A 19,870-nucleotide genomic window follows, 5' to 3' on the forward strand; every position below is an offset into this window, starting at 1 on the left:
AGAATGAACTTGATTCGGAGAATGCAACATCTCCTAAGCCCAATGAATCCCCCATTTCTGATCTTACCCATTCTCTTTACTTTATGCCATTTATCTTTATGCTCATTTCCCAAATCCCCATTTAAGATTCTGCAATTTACTTTCTGCACTTTACTTTTCTGCCATTTAATTTTCTGCAATTCTCAACTCAATTTCTGTTTAGCTCAACTAGCACATATTTCCAACTAAATTTGCTTGACTAATCAATCCCTATGGGATTCGACCTCACTCTATTGTGAGTTTTTACTTGATGATAATTCGGTATACTTGCCGAAGGGAAATTTGTTGAGAGACAAGTTTTTTCGTGCACCAGGTATGGAGAAGTGAGGGATGAATGTGGATGGAATCGTGGATAAGGGGGACATAGAAGAGGAAGGTTTGAATCGTCAAAGGGTAGGGTTGGGGTTTAACCATGGCGAAACCCTTCCTTCATGCTTCGAAAAACTGCATACTGGGCACTAAACGCCAGGCTGGCATTTAGCGCCAGCAATGGGCACATTTTTTTTCAGAAAAGGGATGAGCACCCTAGCGCTAAACGCTGAGCCTAGCGTTTAGCACCCCAAGGGAGTGCCAAAATATAGAGAAAATGCCCAATATGGGCGTTTAACTCCCATGCTCACACCCCTTTCTGGCGCTAGCGCCACTGCGCTGCTCCTCTTCTGGAGCTAAACGTCCTTGGCATTTAGCGCCCAAGCCTGTTTTGCTCCAAGGAGTTCTATTTTTCTATCTGAGTATTCCTGCCCCTGTTCTAAGTATTGTCCATGATAAAAAACATTATAAAACATAGGAAAACTATGAAAATACAAATTGAAAACTAAATGAAATTAAAACTAAAATCACAATAGAAATAAAATGGAAATACTAAAGGATACTTATGGCTGGGTTACCTCCCAACAAGCGCTTCTTTACCGTCACTAGTTTGACGGTTAGCTCATCTATGGAGGAGGATCATAGCAGCTCAGATCTTTACCCCTCATTTTCAATTTTTTTCCTATGCTCTCATGAATAAACTCAACATGCTCTAGAGATAGGATCTTATTCACAGTATGTGGTATGACTAGACTTCTAGTGAATATCACTTCATCCCAGGTGAGAAGTCTTCGGTAGGAATCTTCTTATTCCTCAAGCCCTTTGGTGCCTTTTTCTTGGGACCTCTTCCCTCCTTGGTGGATGGTGAATGCCCAACACCAAACTTAGGTTTGATGTTTGGGGTAACTATATGAGTTTTTACCAAGGGGGGAGGCTTAAGCAATGAGCTCTGCATGCACGTACCTTCTTTTCCAGAGGGTGGTGAAAGTTTAAAAACCTTGAACACCAAATAGTCTTCCCATAGCCTCAGAACTAACTCTCCTTCTTAACATCTATCAGTGCTCTCCCTATGGCTAGGAATGGTCTTCCTAGGAAGAGGGAGTCATTTGCATCCTCTCCCATGTCAAGTATCACAAAATCTGTAGGGAGGAAGTTCTCTCCAACCTTTACTAGGACATTTTCCACCAATCCGTGCGCCTGCTTTCGAGACTTGTCAGCCATCTCCAGTGCTACCCTTGTAGGCTATGCTTCTTGAATTTTCAATTTCCGAATCATAGATAATGGCATCAGATTGATGCTCGAGCCAAGATCACAAAGAGCCTTTTCAAAAGGGATGTTCCCAATAGTGTAGGGAATCTGAAAGCTCCTCGGATCTGGCATCTTCCTTGGTAGCTTGCTTTGAATAAGTGCACTGCACTCCTTGGTTAGCACCACTATTTCATATCCCCTAAGGCATTCTTCTCAGAAATTAAGACTTTCATGAGTGCCACATAGGGAGGCATTTTCTCTAAAACCTCAGCAAAAGGAACATTGATTTGTAGCTTTTAAAGATTTCCAAGAACTGAGAGAGCTGCTCGTCCTTGGTCTCATCTTGCAAATATGAGGTTGTGGTGCTTCAGGCTCTCAAACAAGTGCCCTAGGTTGGGCGTGTGACAATGTAATCTCAGCCTGTCTTGGAGCTTCTTTCTCCTTTGGCTCCTCAGCAACTTCCACCTCCTTAGGTACGGCTTTTTTAGTCCATGTAAATGCCTTACATTCCTCTCTATGATTTACCGCTGTGTCACTAGAAAGAGTGTTAGGAGGTTTCTCGAGTATTTTCTTGCTCAATTGTCTCACTTGTACCTTCAAATTCCGAATGGAAGCTCTAGTCTCTTGCATGAAGCTATGAGTGGTCTTCAAAAGTTCTATTACTAGAGTGGCTAGGTCAGGAGTACGTTGGGGCTGAGTAGATGCCTTCTGTTGTTGAGAAGCTTGAAATTGGCGGTTGTTGAAATTGTTGAACTTGTTTTGATTGAAACCTCCTTGAGAGTTGTTGTTGAAGTTTTTCTAAGACTTCTGAGGTTGCTCTCTCCACCCAAGGTTAGGGTGATTCCTCCATACCTAATTGAATGTATTTGAATAGGGATCATTGTTGGGATTTCTGGAGAAATTTCTTATATAATTTACTTGCTCAGGAGTGGTTTGAGCATAATTATAGTTCTCTGATGAGAGGACTTTTGCGTGGTCTAGAAAATTGCGGATAAATCCTCGTTGCAAGTATAGTTTCTAAACCTTCAAAAGTCCTGTCATACAAACGTTTTGGGTGTCACAAGTAAGAAACCCCTTTAGAAATTGTTAACCGAGTATTCAAACCTCGGGTCGTCTTCTCAAGGAACTGCGAGGAAGTATGTTCTTATTATTGGCTATAAATGTTGTGAATTCGGGGTTTAGAAGGTGAGAAGCAAGTGATTTAAATGACAAGTAAAGTAAATGGCAATTAAAAATAAATAAATAACTGTAAAACAACTTTTGGCAAGATAAGGGAATTTAGAGGTTTAACTTAGTTATCTCTCTCAACTATAATAAAAGTTGAATCTAAACTCCACTTGGTCAACCTTTGCCAGGGCAAAGAAAAGTCAAGGGACTAATTAAACTGACATTTGAATCCTAATTATTTCCTAAGAAAAGGTTGGGATTATTTAGGTTTAGCTCAATTAGCAAGATAACGGTTATTAATTATGTTGAGTCTAATAACTGTTGAGTTACTAAATTCCTAATCAGAACCAAAAGGGAAAAAAAAGTAAAATTGCTGGAATAATAAAAATATCCTTGGATGAGAAGCAATGGCAATTTAATTCAAAGAGAATAATTATAAATTGAAAATACCTCAATTATCATTAAATAAAAATGTCATCAACAGCCAATTGGGCAACATCAATCAAACATAATAAAGGCTTCAGAGTAATCAAAATATAAAAGAGAAATTAAATATTAAAAAAGAATATTAAACCTGGATCGAGAGTCACTCTAGAAAGCTAAGAGAAGTCCTAAATCCTAATTTCTAAAAACACTACCTAAATCCTAAGAGAGAGAGAGAGAGAGAGAGGAGAGAACCTCTCTCTCCAAAACTACATCTAAAATATGAAAAGTAAATTATGAGAGGCCTCCCTATGAATTGATGCATTCCCCAACTTTATAGCCTCTAATATGTGTTCTCTGGGCCGAAAACTGGGTCAGAAACAGCCCAGAAATTACTTCCAGTGCTTTCTGGTCCGTACAGGTCGTGGAAAAGTGACGCGGCCGCGTCGTTCACGCGACCGCGCGGATTGGGTGTTGGCCAGGTCACGCGTCCGCGTGACCCACGCGTTCGCGTCACCTGGCATCGAGGCAACTATGGCAAATTATATATCAAATCGAATCCCTAGACGTTAGCTTTCCAACGCAACTAGAACCGCGTCGTTTGGACCTCTGTAGCTAAAGTTATAACCGTTTGAGTGCGAAGAAGTCAGGCTGGACAGCTTAACAGTTTCTCCAACTTCTTGCATTCTTTTCACTTTTGCATGCTTCCTTTCCATCCTCTGAGCCATTCCTGCCTTTATAATATCTGAAAACACTTAACACACATATCAAGGCATCTAATGGTAATAAGAGAGGATTAATAATAAGCAAATATAAGATCAAAGAAGCATGTTTTCAATCATAGCATAAAATCAGGAAGGAAAATGTAAAACATGCGAATTGTATGAATAAGTGAGTAAAGAGTTGATAAAAACCACTCAATTGAGCACAAGATAAACCATAAAATAGTGGTTTATCAACCTCCCCATACTTAAACATTAGCATGTCCTCATGCTAAGCTCAAAAGAAGCTATAAAGATGAAGAGGAAAGGTGAAATGTTATGAAATGCAACCTATGTATATGAATGCAGCTACATGCAAAATGTTTCTACCTACTTGGTTTAAAAGTAAATAAATTCTCCAAGAATAAATATAAACCAAATTCCACTAATTCAAATTACACAATAAAAGATAAGTGAACTTGTAAGAAGATAGCTCATGAAAGCAGGGAACATAGAATCAAGCATTGAACCCTCACAGGAAATGTATATGCACTTCTAATCTCTCAAGTGTCTAGGGTCAATCACTCTACTCTTCCCTATTCATGCTTTCTAACACTTTGTTCTTCATCTAACCAATCAACAATATTTAATGCATCAATGCAAACATCATGAGGTCTTTTCAAGGTTGTAATGGGGCTAAGGTAAGGGTATGGGTATATATATGGCTAAGTGAGCTTTATAAAGTGAATCCTTGATTAGTCTAAGATCTCACCTAGCATGCATACACTCTATATAACTTTAAAATCATACCTAGCTACCCATAATTTTTCCCACTTTTGTATTACATGCTCATGTTTCACTTTTTATGTTTATCCCATGTGCATTGTTTTCATTGGGGAATTTCTTTTTGTATCCCCTTTTATTCAGATGCTAAAAATATTTTTTTTTGATGCACATGGTAATTGAATCACTTTGATTTTTTTATGAGCATGCTTTCCAAATTTATTTTTATTTCTTTTTTAATCTTCCTAACCCTTTGTTTCTATCACTCATGTTCCCACAAAGTTTCCCACATTTAACTCTATTCATGATTTTCTATCTTAAGTTAACCAAGGATTCAACTTGGGATTTTTATTTTGTTTTTCTGCTTAAGGCTAGTATTGTGGTTTATAGAACAAGAGGGGATTAAAAGCTCAAGGGGGCTAACAAGGGTGATGTAAAAGGTAGGCTAATTTTGGGATAAGTGAGCTAGAATTAACAATGGCCTCAATCATATGCAATCATTTAAATACACTAAATATTGGATATATAGAATGAAACAAAGCTAAGATTGCGATCATAGAGAAGTAAACACACAAGAATAAAATGTTTATGGTTAAATAATGTAACCATGTAAATAAGCTCAAATCTCACAGGTTGTGTGTTCTTTGGCTCAAAAACTATGTTCCAATTACAACTTCAAACAAATTTTTAACATAAAAATTTTCAATTTAAATTAGTGAAATTTTTCAAAAATAGGATTTTAAAAGAAATTTATTATTTCAACCAAGTAGTAACTAAATGCACAAAATCATCAAATAAATATGCAATCAAATATGCAGATGCAACAATGAACAAATAAAGAAAATAAGATTATTGGTGTTGAAAAGAAAGTACTAACCCACGGAGATCGGTATCGACCTCCCCACACTTAAAGATTGCACCGTCCTCGGTGCATGCTGAGATGTGCAGGTGGACGGGTTGTTCCAACTGAAGCTTTTCTTCAAGATTTTGCAGATGGACTTGTGTGTCTCCCCATGTAAACGTCTTCCGATTCCCTTTCGGGTGGCCATCCTGAAAGAAAAAGGGAAGAAAAAGTAACCCAGTAATAAAGATAAGAAATAAAATGAACTATGGGTGGGTTAATGCCAAATGATAATGGTCTCATTTACATGGAAGCTTCAACATGTACGTGAGAAAATGATAGAAGCCATGGCATACCAGTGGTATAAAATTTGTAACATAGGGGAGGAGAGTGTAAGACAATATAAATTCATGTCAATGCAAAATTAATACAAATAACATAAAAGATTGAGTTAAATAGTATTGCCCAACAGTGTAAAACAAGTTACCAAAATAAATTCAAGAAAAGATGTAACAGATGAATAAGAAGGGATATTTAACACCAATGGAAAAATAAAAAAAATTCAGAATAGAAAAGAAAAATATGCACAAATTTAAAATGCAATGAATGAGATATGCAAATAAATTAAAATAAAATAAAAAGAAAAAATAAGAAGAATGAGAAGGGAAAGAAGGGAAAAGGAAGTAAATAAGAAAGGAGAAGAAAAATTAGGATTTGGAGGAGAGAAAGATAAGATATGTGGCAATTTTAGGGTGAGCTGTGCGGCGCATGCGACGCGGCCGCGGAAGGCACGCATTCGTGTGGGTGCGCGTCAGGTAAGACGACGCGATAGCGTCAGTCACGCGGTCGCGTGACCCGTGTTGCGCTGCTGGCGCGAGTGCAGCCTCGCGCCAGCACAACTCTCTGTTCAAATTAATTTATTTGCCAAAATTGGGGTGACGCGGCCGCGTGGGGCACCGGTCGCATGATAAGGATTGTGCCTCCAACACCAATCCAGCACCACTCTCGCACAATATTTCATTGTGCACCCTTTTACGTCGAAAACACAGGGCACGCGGTCGCATGGGAGGCCATACTTCCCATTCGACGCGGACGCGTCAGCAACGCGGTCGCGTGGGTCGATATGTGCTATTAGCACACCTCCAGCCACGCTCCTGCGTGACTCTCTGTTCACTTTTAATTTTCCTTTCTCTCCAAGCGACGCGGATGCGTCGCTGATGCGATCGCGTCGCGTACCGAAAATTTTCTTTTTTTTTTATATATATGCATGAACAATGCAGAATGCAGTGATTAACATGAATGCTATGCATGATTCCAGGTTTAATAAATTAAAATGAAAAAGGAAAAATGAAAGCAATCAACAAGAAATAAATTGAAAAAGAAGCGACCGTACCATGGTGGGTTGTCTCCCACCTAGCACTTTTAGTTATAGTCCTTAAGTTGGACATTGGAGGAGCTTCCGGTTAGGGTGGCTTATGTTTAAATTCGTCCAAAAATCTCCACCAGTACTTGGAATGCCAATAGCCTCCGGGGTCCCAAACTAGGCATGTGAAGCTTCTGAGCAGCTTCAAACAGATTTTTAGGTTCCTGATGAGCGGATAATTTATAGGTTTTTTGGCATTATTTTTAGGTAGTTTTTAGTAAGTTCAAGCTACTTTTAGGGATGTTTTCATTAGTTTTTATGTTAAATTCACATTTCTGGACTTTACTATGAGTTTGTGTGTTTTTCTGTGATTTCAGGTAATTTCTGGCTGAAATTGAGGGACTTGAGCAAAACTCTGAAAAAGGCTGACAAAAGGACTGCTGATGCTGTTGGAATCTGACCTCTCTGCACTCGAAATGGATTTTCTGGAGCTACAGAACTCCAATTAGCGCGCTCTCAACGGCGTTGGAAATTAGACATCCAGAGATTTCCAGCAATATATAATAGTCTATACTTTATTCGGAAATTGACGACGTAACTTGGCGTTGAACGCCAAGTACATGCTGCTGTCTGGAGTTAAACGCCAGAAACACGTCATGATCCGGAGTTGAACGCCCAAAACACGTTATAACTTGGAGTTCAACTCCAAGAAAAGCCTCATCTCATGGATAGATCAAGCTCAGCCCAAGCATACACCAAGTGGGCCCCGGAAGTGGATTTATGCATCAATTACTTACTCATGTAAACCCTAGTAGCTAGTCTAGTATAAATAGGATAAGTTACTATTGTATTAGAATCTTTTGACAGTTTAATCTTTTGACTTTTTAGTCTTTGATCATTCGGTCTTCTGATCATTTAGGGGGCTGGCCATTTGGCCATGCCTGAACCTTTCACTTATGTATTTTCAACAGTGGAGTTTCTGCACACCATAGATTAAGGGTGTGGAGCTCTGCTGTACCTCAAGTTTCAATACAATTACTATTACTTTCTATTCAATTCTCTTTTATTCTTATTCCAAGATATACGTTGCACAATACTTTGATGAATATGATGATCCGTGACACTCATCATCATTCTCACCTATGAATGCGCGTGACTGACAACCACTTCCGTTCTACTCTAGGCCGGGCGCATATCTCTTAGATTCCCCAACAGAATCTTCGTGGTATAAGCTAGATAAATGGCGGCATTCATAGGGATCCGGAAAGTCTAACCTTGTCTGTGGTATTCTGAGTAGGATCCCGGGAATCCGGAAAGTCTAACCTTGTCCGTGGTATTCCGAGTAGGATTCCGGTATTGAATGACTGTGACGGGCTTCAAACTCGCGATTGCTGGGCGTGATGACAAACGAAAAAGTATCAATGGATCCTATTCCAACATGATCGAGAACCAACAGCTGATTAGCCGTGCTGTGACAGAGCATTTGGACCATTTTCACTGAGAGGATGGGATGTAGCCATTGTCAAGGGTGATGCCTCCAGACGATTAGCCGTGCAGTGACAGCACATAGGACCATTTTCCCGAGAGAATTAAAAGTAGCCATTGATGATGGTGATGCCCTGCATATAGCTTGCCATGGAAAGGAGTAAGAAGGATTGGATGAAAGCAATAGGAAAGTAGAGATTCGAGAGGATTCTAGCATCTCCACACGCCTATCTGAAATTCCCACTATTGATCTACATAAGTATTTCTATTCCTTTTTTATTTTATTTATCTTTTAATTATCTAATCCAATTACATTTGACCCTATGAATCCACTTAACTGAGATTTACAAGGTGACCATAGCTTGCTTCATACCAACAATCTCTGTGGGATCGACCCTTACTCACGTAAGGTATTACTTGGATGACCCAGTACACTTGCTAGTTAAGTTGAACGGAGTTGTGTCCACACATAGTTGAAAAAGCAATGAATTTTACAAAATACAATAACAACGGAATCACAATTTCGTCCACCAAGTTTTTGGCGCCGTTGCCGGGGATTGTTCGAGTATGGACAACTGACGGTTCATCTTGTTGCTCAGATTAGGTAATTTTCTTTTCAAAAACTTTTCAAAAATCTTTTTTTTCAAAATTTTCTTTTCTTTTTCGTTTTTCCAAAAAAAATATTTTTGAAAAAAATAAAATAAAAATACAAAAAAATTAGAAAATCATAAAAATAAAAAAATATTTTGCATTTCTTGTTTGAGTCTTGAGTCAATTTTTAAGTTTGGTGTCAATTGCATGCTTTAAAAATTTTTCTTGCATTTTTCGAAAAATTCATGCATTCATAGTGTTCTTCATGATCTTCAAGTTGTTCTTGACAAGTCTTCTTGTTTGATCTTGATGTTTTCTTGTTTTGTGTTGTTTGTTGTTTTTCATATGCATTTTTTGTTTGTTAGAGTCCATGCATTAAAGATTTCTAAGTTTGGTGTCTTGCATGTTTTCTTTGCATCAAAAATTTTTCAAAAATATGTTCTTGATGTTCATCATGATCTTCAAAGTGTTCTTGGTGTTCATCTTGACATTCATAGTGTTCTTGCATGCATTAAGTGTTTTGATCCAAAATTTTTATGTTTTGGGTCATAATTGTGTTTTTTTCTCTCATAATTAAAAATTCAAAAATAAAAAAATATCTTTTCCTTATTTTTCTCATAATTTTCGAAAATTTGAGTTTACTTAGTCAAAAATTTTCAAAATTAGTTGTTTCTTACAAGTCAAGTCAAATTTTCAATTAAAAGAATCTTATCTTTTTAAAATCTTTTTCAAAAATCATATCTTTTCAATTTTATCTTTGTTTTTCGAAAATTTTCAAAAATATTTTTTTAAATTATTTTCAAAATCTTTTTCTTATCTTTATATCATATTTTCAAAATTACACTAACAATTAATGTGATTGATTCAAAAATTTGAAGTTTGTTACTTTCTTGTTAAGAAAGGTTCAATCTTTAAGTTCTAGAATCTTATCTTGAAGTTTCTTGTTAGTGAAGTAAGTAATTTTAAATTTAAAAATTAAATCTTTTTATCTTTTATCTTATCTTTTTCAAAAATTTTATCTTTTTCAAAATTTGATTTCAAAATATCTTATCTAACCTCTTATCTTCTTATCTTTTCAAATTTGATTTTAATATCTTTTTCAACTAACTCTTTGACTTTTTGTTTGTTTCTTATCTTTTTCAAAACCACCTAACTACTTTTCCCTCTCTAATTTTCGAAAATATCTCATCTCTTTTTCAAAAATTCTTTTGTTTTAAATTTTAATTTTAATCTTATCTTATCTCTAATTTTCGAAAATTACTAACATTTTTTTAAATTATTTTCAAATTTTCTATCTCTTCTCTCTTATTCTATTTAATTATTTAATTACTAACACTTCTCTTCACCTCTCTTCATCTAAAAAAATCCGAACCCACTCTTCTTCATTCTTCTTCCCTTTCTTTTTCTACTAACATAAAGGAATCTCTATACTGTGACATAGAGGATTCCTCTTCTTTTCTTGTTTTCTTCTCTTTCATATGAGCAGGAACAAGGAAAAAGGCACTCTTGTTGAAATTGATCCAGAACCTGAAAGGACTCTGAAGAGAAAAATTAAGAGAAGCTAAGTTACAACAATCTAAAGGTAACCTTTCAGAAACATTAGAACAAGAGAAGGAGATGGCAGCCGAAAATAATAATACTACAAGGAGAATGCTTGGTGACTTCACAAAGCCAACATCCAAATTTGATGGAAGAAGCATCTCCATTCCTGCCATTGGAGCCAACAATTTTGAGCTGAAACATCAGCTAGTTGCCTTAATGCAACAAAACTGCAAGTTTTATGGACTTTCATCTGAAAATCCTTATCAGTTTTTAACTGAGTTCTTGCAGATCTGTGAGACTGTAAAGACGAATGGAGTTGATCCTGAAGTCTACAGACTCATGCTTTTCCCTTTTGCTGTAAGAGACAGAGCTAGAATATGGTTGGATTCAGAACCCAATGATAGCCTGGACTCCTGGGATAAGCTGGTCACTGCCTTCTTGGATAAATTCTTTCCTCCTCAAATGCTGAGCAAGCTGAGAGTGGATGTTCAGACCTTCAAGCAAAAAGATGGTGAATCCCTCTATGAAGCTTGGGAAAGATACAAGCAGCTACCCAAAAGGTGTCCATCTGACATGTTTTCAGAATGGACCATATTAGATATATTCTATTATGGTCTATCTGAATTTTCGAAAATGTCATTGGACCATTCTGCAGGTGGATCTATTCACCTAAAGAAAACGCCTGAAGAGGCTCAAGAACTCATTGACATGGTTGCAAATAACCAATTCATGTACACTTCTGAGAGGAATTCCGTGAATAATGGGACGCCTCAGAGGAAGGGAGTTCTTGAAATTGATGCTCTGAATGCCATATTGGCTCAGAACAAAGTGTTGACTCAACAGGTCAACATGATCTCTCAAAGTCTGAATGGATGGCAACATGCATCCAACAGTACTAAAGAGGCAGCTTCTGAAGAAGCTTATGATCCTGAGAACCCTGCAATGGCAGAGGTTAATTACATGGGTGAACCTTATGGAAACACCTATAACTCATCATGGAGAAATCATCCAAATTTCTCATGGAAGGATCAACAAAAGCCTCAACAAGGCTTTAACAATGGTGGACGCAATAGGCTGAGCAATAGCAAGCCTTATCCATCATCTTCTCAGCAACAGACAGAGAATTCTGAACAAAACACTTCTAATTTAGCCAATCTAGTCTCTGATCTGTCAAAGGCCAATCTAGTTGCTCAATATTTAGGAGCTATCATGAAGCTGAATGCCAAGTTGTTTGGTAATGAGACTTGGAAAAGTGAACCTCCCTTGCTCATTAGTGAACTAGATACTTGGATTCAGAAAATTTTACCTCAAAAAAGACAAGATCCTGGCAAGTTCTTAATACCTTGTACCATAGGCACCATGACCTTTGAAAAAGGCTCTAAGTGATCTAGGGTCAGGGATAAATCTTATGCCACTCTCTGTAATGGAGAAGCTGGGGATCATTGAGGTACAACCTGCCTTGTTCTCATTACAATTGGCAGACAAGTCATTGAGACAAGCTTATGGAATAGTAGAGGACGTGTTAGTAAAGGTTGAAGGCCTTTACATCCCTACTGATTTCATAATCTTAGACACTAGGAAGGAAGAGGATGAATGCATCATCCTTGGAAGACCTTTCCTAGCCACAGCAGGAGCTGTAATAGATGTCAACAGAGGTGAAATAGTCCTTCAATTGAATGGGGACTACCTTGTGTTTAAGGCACATGGCCATCCCTCTGTGACAAAAGAGAGTAAGCATGAAGAGCTTCTCTCAGTTCAGAGTCAAGAAAAGCCCCCACAGTCAAACTCTAAGTTTGGTGTTGTGAGGCCACAACCAAACTCTAAGTTTGGTGTTAAGACCCCATATCCAAACTCTAAGTTTGGTGTTGGGACTATACAACATTGACCTAATCACCTTTGTGGCTCCATGAGAGCCACTGTCAAGCTATTGACATTAAAGAAGCGCTTGTTGGGAGGAAACCCAATTTTATTTATCTAATTTTTATTTTATTGTTATTTTGTGTTTTATTAGGTACATGATCATGAGGAGTCACGAAAAAAATATAAAAATTAAAAACAGGATCAAAAACAGCAGAAGAAAAAAATCACACCCTGGAGGAAGCACAGACTGGCGTTCAACGCCAGTAAGGAGCATTTGGCTGGCGTTCAATGCTATAACAGAGCATGAAACTGGCACTGAATGCCAGAAACAAGCAACATTCTGGTGCTGATTGCCAGGAATGTGCCTAGAGGAAAAGCTGGCGTTGAACGCCAGTAACAAGCATGAAACTGGCGTTCAACGCCAGAAACATGTTACATGTGGGCGTTGAACGCCCAGAATATGCACCACTCGGCGTTTAAATGCCAGAATGGTGTGCAAAGGCATTTTACATGCCTATTTGGTGCAGGGATGGAATTCCTTGACACGTCAGGATCTGTGGACCCCACAGGATCCCCACCAACTATATTCCCACCTTACCTCCTAATCCTATTTTACTCTTCCCCATGTCACACTTCCCAAAAAACCCTTCACCAATCACCTCAATCTCTCTTTCCAATCACCTATTCACCACTCACATCCACCCACTCTTCCCCATAAACCCCACCTACCTTCAAAATTCAAAAATATTTTCCCACCCAATCCCACCCTAAATGGCCGAACCTACCCTCTCCCCTCTCCCTATATATACCCTTCCATTCTACTTCATTTTCACACAACACTACCCCCTCTACTATACCTTGGCCGAATCTATCTCCCCTCACTATCCTCCAATTTCTTCTTCTTCTTCTTCTCTTCTTTCTTCTTTTGCTCGAGGGCGAGCAATATTTTAAGTTTGGTGTGGTAAAAGCATAAGCTTTTTGTTTTTCCATTACCATCAATGGCACCTAAGGCCGGAGAATCCTCTAGAAAAGGAAAAGGGAAGACAAAAGCTTCCACCTCCGAGTCATGGGACATGGAAAGATTCATCTCCAAGAGCCATCAAGACCACTTCTATGATGTTGTGGCAAAGAAGAAGGTGATCCCTGAGGTCCCTTTCAAGCTCAAGAAAAATGAGTACCCGGAGATCCGACATGAAATCCGAAGAAGAGGTTGGGAAGTCCTAACCAACCCCATGCAACAAGTCGGAATCTTAATGGTTCAAGAGTTCTATGCCAATGCATGGATCACTAGGAACCATGATCAAAGTATGAACCCGAGTCCAAAGAATTATCTCACAATGGTTCGGGGGAAATACTTAGATTTTAGTCCGGAAAATGTGAGGATTGCGTTTCACTTGCCCATGATGCAAGGAGATGAACGCCCCTACACTAGAAGGGTCAACTTTAATCAAAGGTTGGACCAAGTCCTAATAGACATATGTGTGGAAGGAGCTCAATGGAAAAGAGACTCCAAAGGCAAGCCAGTTCAACTAAGAAGACTGGACCTCAAGCCTGTGGCTAGAGGATGGTTGGAGTTCATTCAACGCTCCATCATTCCCACTAGCAACCGATCTGAAGTTACTGTGGATTGGGCCATCATGATTCATAGCATCATGATTGGAGAGGAAGTAGAAGTTCATGAGGTCATCTCCAATGAAATCTACAAAATAGCCGACAAGCCCTCCACCATGGCAAGGCTAGCTTTTCCTCACCTTATTTGCCATCTATGTTACTCAGCTGGAGTTATCATAGAAGGAGACATCTCCATTGAAGAGGATAAGCCCATCACCAAGAAGAGGATGGAGCAAGCAAGAGAGACCCTTTGGTGCACGAAATTGTGATCACTACAACTCAAATAATCCCCGGTGATGAATCCAAAAACTTGGTGTTCAATACCATGGCATAAACACAACTTCGCACAACTAACCAGCAAGTGTACTGGGTCGTCCAAGTAATAAACCTTACGCGAGTAAGGGTCGATCCCACAGAGATTGTTGGTATGAAGCAAGCTATGGTCACCTTGTAAATCTTAGTCAGGAAAACTCAAATGGTTATGAATGATGAATAAAACATAAAGATAAAGATAGAGATACTTATGCAATTCATTGGTGGGAATTTCAGATAAGCGTATGGAGATGCTGTGTTCCTTCCGTCTCTCTGCTTTCCTACTATCTTCATCCAATCCTTCTTACTCCTTTCCATGGCAAGCTGTATGTAGGGTTTCACCGTTGTCAGTGGCTACCTCCCATCCTCTCAGTGAAAATGTTCAACGCACCCTATCACGGCACGGCTATTCAGCTGTCGATTCTCGATCATGTTGGAATAGAATCCAGTGATTCTTTTGCGTCTGTCACTAACGCCCCACAATCGCGAGTTTGAAGCTCGTCACAGTCATTCAATCATTGAATCCTACTCAGAATACCACAGACAAGGTTTAGACCTTCCAGATTCTCTTGAATGCAGTCATCAATTCTAGCTTATACCACGAAGATTTCGGTTAAAGAATCCAAGAGATAAACATTCAAGCCTTGTTTGCTTGTAGAACGGGAGTGGTTGTCAGGCACGCGTTCATGAGTGAGAATGATGATGAGCGTCACATAATCATCACATTCATCAAGTTCTTGGGTGCAAATGAATATCTTAGAACAAGAATGAGCCGAATTGAATAGAAGAACAATAGTAATTGCATTAATACTCGAGGTACAGCAGAGCTCCACACCTTAATCTATGGTGTGTAGAAACTCCACCGTTGAAAATACATAAGAACAAGGTCTAGGCATGGCCGAATGGCCAGCCTCCCAATGATCTAAGAACTAGATGTCCAAAGATGATCCTAAGATCGAAAAATGATCAAAAGATTGAAAATACAATAGTAAAAGGTCCTACTTATAGAGAACTAGTAGCCTAGGGTTTACAGAGATGAGTAAATGACATAAAAATCCACTTCCGGGCCCACTTGGTGTGTGCTTGGGCTGAGCATTGAAGCATTTTCGTGTAGAGACTCTTCTTGGAGTTAAACGCCAGCTTTTATGCCAGTTTGGGCGTTTAACTCCCATCCTTGTGCTAGTTCCGGCGTTTAACACTGGGAATTCTGATGGTGACTTTGAACGCCGGTTTGGGCCATCAAATCTTGGGCAAAGTATGGACTATCATATATTGCTGGAAATCCCAGGATGTCTACTTTCCAACGCCGTTGAGAGCGCGCCAATTGGGCTTCTGTAGCTCCAGAAAATCCACTTCGAATGCAGGGAGGTCAGAATCCAACAGCATCTGCAGTCCTTTTCAGCCTCTGAATCAGATTTTTGCTCAGGTCCCTCAATTTCAGCCAGAAAATACTTGAAATCACAGAAAAACACACAAACTCATAGTAAAGTCCAGAAAAGTGAATTTTAACTAAAAACTAATAAAAATATACTAAAAACTAACTAAAATATACTAAAAACATACTAAAAACAATGCCAAAAAGCGTACAAATTATCCGCTCATCACAACACCAAACTTAAATTGTTGCTTGTCCCCAAGCAACTAAAAATCAAAATAGAATAAAAAGAAGAGAATATACAATGAATTCCAAAAACATCTATGAAGATCAGTATTAATTAGATGAGCGGGGCTTTTAGCTTTTTGCTTCTGAACAGTTTTGGCATCTCACTCTATCCTTTGAAATTCAAAATGATTGGCTTCTTTAGGAACTCAGAATCCAGATAGTGTCATTGATTCTCCTAGTTAAGTATGATGATTCTTGAACACAGCTACTTATTAAGTCTTGGCCGTGGCCCAAAGCACTCTGTCTTCCAGTATTACCACCGGATACATACATGCCACAGACACATAATTGGGTGAACCTTTTCAGATTGTGACTCAGCTCTGCTAGAGTCCCCAATTAGAGGTGTCCAGGGTTCTTAAGCACACTCTTTTTGCCTTGGATCACAACTTCATTATTTTTTTTCGTTTTCTTTTCCCTTTTTTTTTCGTTTTTTTTCTTCTCTTTTTTTTTTTTTGTATTCACTGCTTTTTCTTGCTTCAAGAATCATTTTTATGATTTTTCAGATCCTCAGTAACATGTCTCCTTTTTCATCATTCTTTCAAGAGCCAACATTCATGAACCACAAATTCAAAAGACATATGCACTGTTTAAGCATACATTCAGAAAACAAAAGTATTGCCACCACATCAAAATAATTAATCTGTTATAAAATTTAAAATTCATGCAATTCTTCTCTTTTTCAATTAAGAACATTTTTCATTCAAGAAAGGTGATGGATTCATAGGACATTCATAACTTTAAGGCATAGACACTAAGACACTAATGATCACAAGACACAAACATAGCTAGACACAAGCATAATTTTTCGAAATACAGAAAAATAAAGAACAAGGGAATTAAAGAACGGGTCCACCTTAGTGATGGCGGCTTGTTCTTCCTCTTGAAGATCCTATGGAGTGCTTGAGCTCCTCAATGTCTCTTCCTTGTCTTTGTTGCTCCTCTCTCATGATTCTTTGATCTTCTCTAATTTCATGGATGAGAATAGAATGTTCTTGGTGCTCCACCCTTAGTTGTCCCATATTGGAACTCAATTCTCCTAGGGAGGTGTTCAGTTGCTCCCAATAGTTTTGTGGAGGAAAGTGCATCCCTTGAGGCATCTCAGGGACTTGATGATGAGAGGGGTCTCTTGTTTGCTCCATCCTCTTCTTAGTGATGGGTTTGTCCTCATCAATGGGGATGTCTCCCTCTATGTCAACTCCAACTGAATAACAGAGGTGACAAATGAGATGAGGAAAGGCTAACCTTGCCAAGGTAGAGGACTTGTCTGCCACCTTATAAAGTTCTTGGGATATAACCTTATGAACTTCTATTTCTTCTCCAATCATGATGCTATGAATCATGATAGCCCGGTCTATAGTAACTTCGGACCGGTTGCTAGTGGGAATGATTGAGCGTTGGATAAACTCCAACCATCCCCTAGCCACGGGTTTGAGGTCATGCCTTCTCAGTTGAACCGGCTTCCCTCTAGAATCTCTCTTCCATTGGGCGCCCTCTTCAAAAATGACTGTGAGGACTTGGTCCAACCTTTGATCAAAGTTGACCCTTCTAGTGTAGGGATGTTCATCTCTTTGCATCATGGGCAAGTTGAATGCCAACCTTACATTTTCCGGACTAAAATCCAAGTATTTCCCCCGAACCATAGTAAGCCAATTCTTTGGGTCCGGGTTCACACTTTGATCATGGTTCTTGGTGATCCATGCATTGGCATAGAACTCTTGAACCATTAAGATTCCGACTTGTTGAATGGGGTTGGTAAGAACTTCCCAACCTCTTCTTAGGATCTCATGTCGGATCTCCGGGTATTCACTCTTTTTGAGTTTGAAAGGGACCTCGGGGATCACCTTCTTCAAGGCCACAACTTCATAGAAGTGGTCTTGATGCACCCTTGAGATGAATCTCTCCATCTCCCATGACTCGAAGGTGGAAGCTTTTGCCTTCCCTTTCCTCTTTCTAGAGGTTTCTCCGGCCTTGGATGCCATAAATGGTTATGGAAAAACAAAAAGCAATGCTTTTACCACACCAAACTTAAAAGGTTTGCTCGTCCTCGAGCAAAAGAAGAAAGAAGAGAGTAGAAGAAGAAGAAATGAAGGAGAAGGAAATGGCTTTGTGGTTCGGCCAAAGGGGAGAAGTAGTGTTTAGGTTGTGTGAAAATGAAGGAGTGAAGATGGGTTTATATAGGGGTGGGGAGAGGGGTAGGGTTCGGTCATGTATGGGTGGGTTTGGGTGGGAAAGTGGTTTGAATTTGAATGGTGAGGTAGGTGGGGTTTTATGAAGGGTGGATGTGAGTGGTGAAGAGAAAGATGGGATTTGATAGGTGAAGGGTTTTTGGGGAAGAGGTGTTGAGGTGATTGGTGAATGGGTGAAGAAGAAGAGAGAGAGTGGTGGGGTAGGTGGGGATCCTGTGGGGTCCACAGATCCTGAGGTGTCAAGGAAAAGTCATCCCTGCACCAAGTGGCGAGCAAAATTGCTCCCTATGCCAATTCTGGCGTTAAACGCCGGGCTGGTGCCCATTTCTGGCGTTTAACGCCAAGTTCTTGCCCTTTTCTGGCATTTAACGCCAGTCTGGTGCCCCTTTCTGGCGTTAAATGCCCAGAATGGTGCCAGACTGGGCGTTAAACGCCCATCTGCTAGCCTTACTGGCGTTTAAACGCCAGCAAGTTCTCCTCCAGGGTGTGCTATTTTTCTTTCTATTTTTCATTCTATTTTTGCTTTTTCAATTGATTTTGTGACTTCTCATGATCATCAACCTACAGAAAACATAAAATAACAAAAGAGGATAGATAAATATAATAAGATTGGGTTGCCTCCCAACAAGCGCTTCTTTAATGTCATTAGCTTGACAGTGGGCTCTCATGGAGCCTCACAGATGCTCAGAGCAATGTTGGAACCTCCCAACACCAAACTTAGAGTTTGAATGTGGGGGTTCAACACCAAACTTAGAATTTGGTTGTGGCCTCCCAACACCAAACTTAGAGTTTGACTGTGGGGGCTCTGTTTGACTCTGTTTTGAGAGAAGCTCTTCATGCTTCCTCTCCATGGTTACAGAGGGATATCCTTGAGCCTTAAACACAAAGGATTCTTCATTCACTTGAATGATCAATTCTCCTCTATCAACATCAATCACAGGCTTTGCTGTGGCTAGGAAGGGTCTGCCAAGGATGATGGATTCATCCATGCACTTCCCAGTCTCTAGGCCTATGAAATCAGCAGGGATGTAATGGTCTTCAACTTTTACCAGAGCATCCTCTACAAGTCCATAAGCTTGTTTTCTTGAATTGTCTGCCATCTCTAGTGAGATTTTTGCAGCTTGCACCTCAAAGATCCCTAGCTTCTCCATTACAGAGAGAGGCATGAGGTTTACACTTGACCCTAGGTCACACAAGGCCTTCTTAAAGGTCATGGTGCCTATGGTACAAGGTATTGAAAACTTTCCAGGATCCTGTCTCTTTTGAGGTAATTTCTGCCTAGACAAGTCATCCAGTTCTTTGGTGAGCAGAGGGGGTTCATCCTCCCAAGTCTCATTTCCAAATAACTTGTCATTTAACTTCATGATTGCTCTAAGGTATTTAGCAACTTGCTCTTCAGTGACATACTCATCCTCTTCAGAGGAAGAATACTCATCAGAGCTCATGAATGGCAGAAGTAAATCCAATGGGATCTCTATGGTCTCAGTGGGAGCCTCAGATTCCCATGGTTCCTCATTAGGGAACTCATTGGAGGCCAATGGACGTCCATTGAGGTCTTCCTCAGTGGCGTTCACTGCCTCTCCCTCCTCTCCAAATTCGGCCATGTTGATGGCCTTGCACTCTCCTTTTGGATTTTCTTCTGTATTGCTTGGAAGAGTACTAGGAGGGAGTTCAGTAATTTTCTTGCTCAGCTGACCCACTTGTGCCTCCAAATTTCTAATGGAGGACCTTGTTTCAGTCATGAAA

Source organism: Arachis hypogaea, chromosome 9, assembly GCF_003086295.3.
Source record: "Arachis hypogaea cultivar Tifrunner chromosome 9, arahy.Tifrunner.gnm2.J5K5, whole genome shotgun sequence".
NCBI lineage: Eukaryota > Viridiplantae > Streptophyta > Magnoliopsida > Fabales > Fabaceae > Arachis > Arachis hypogaea.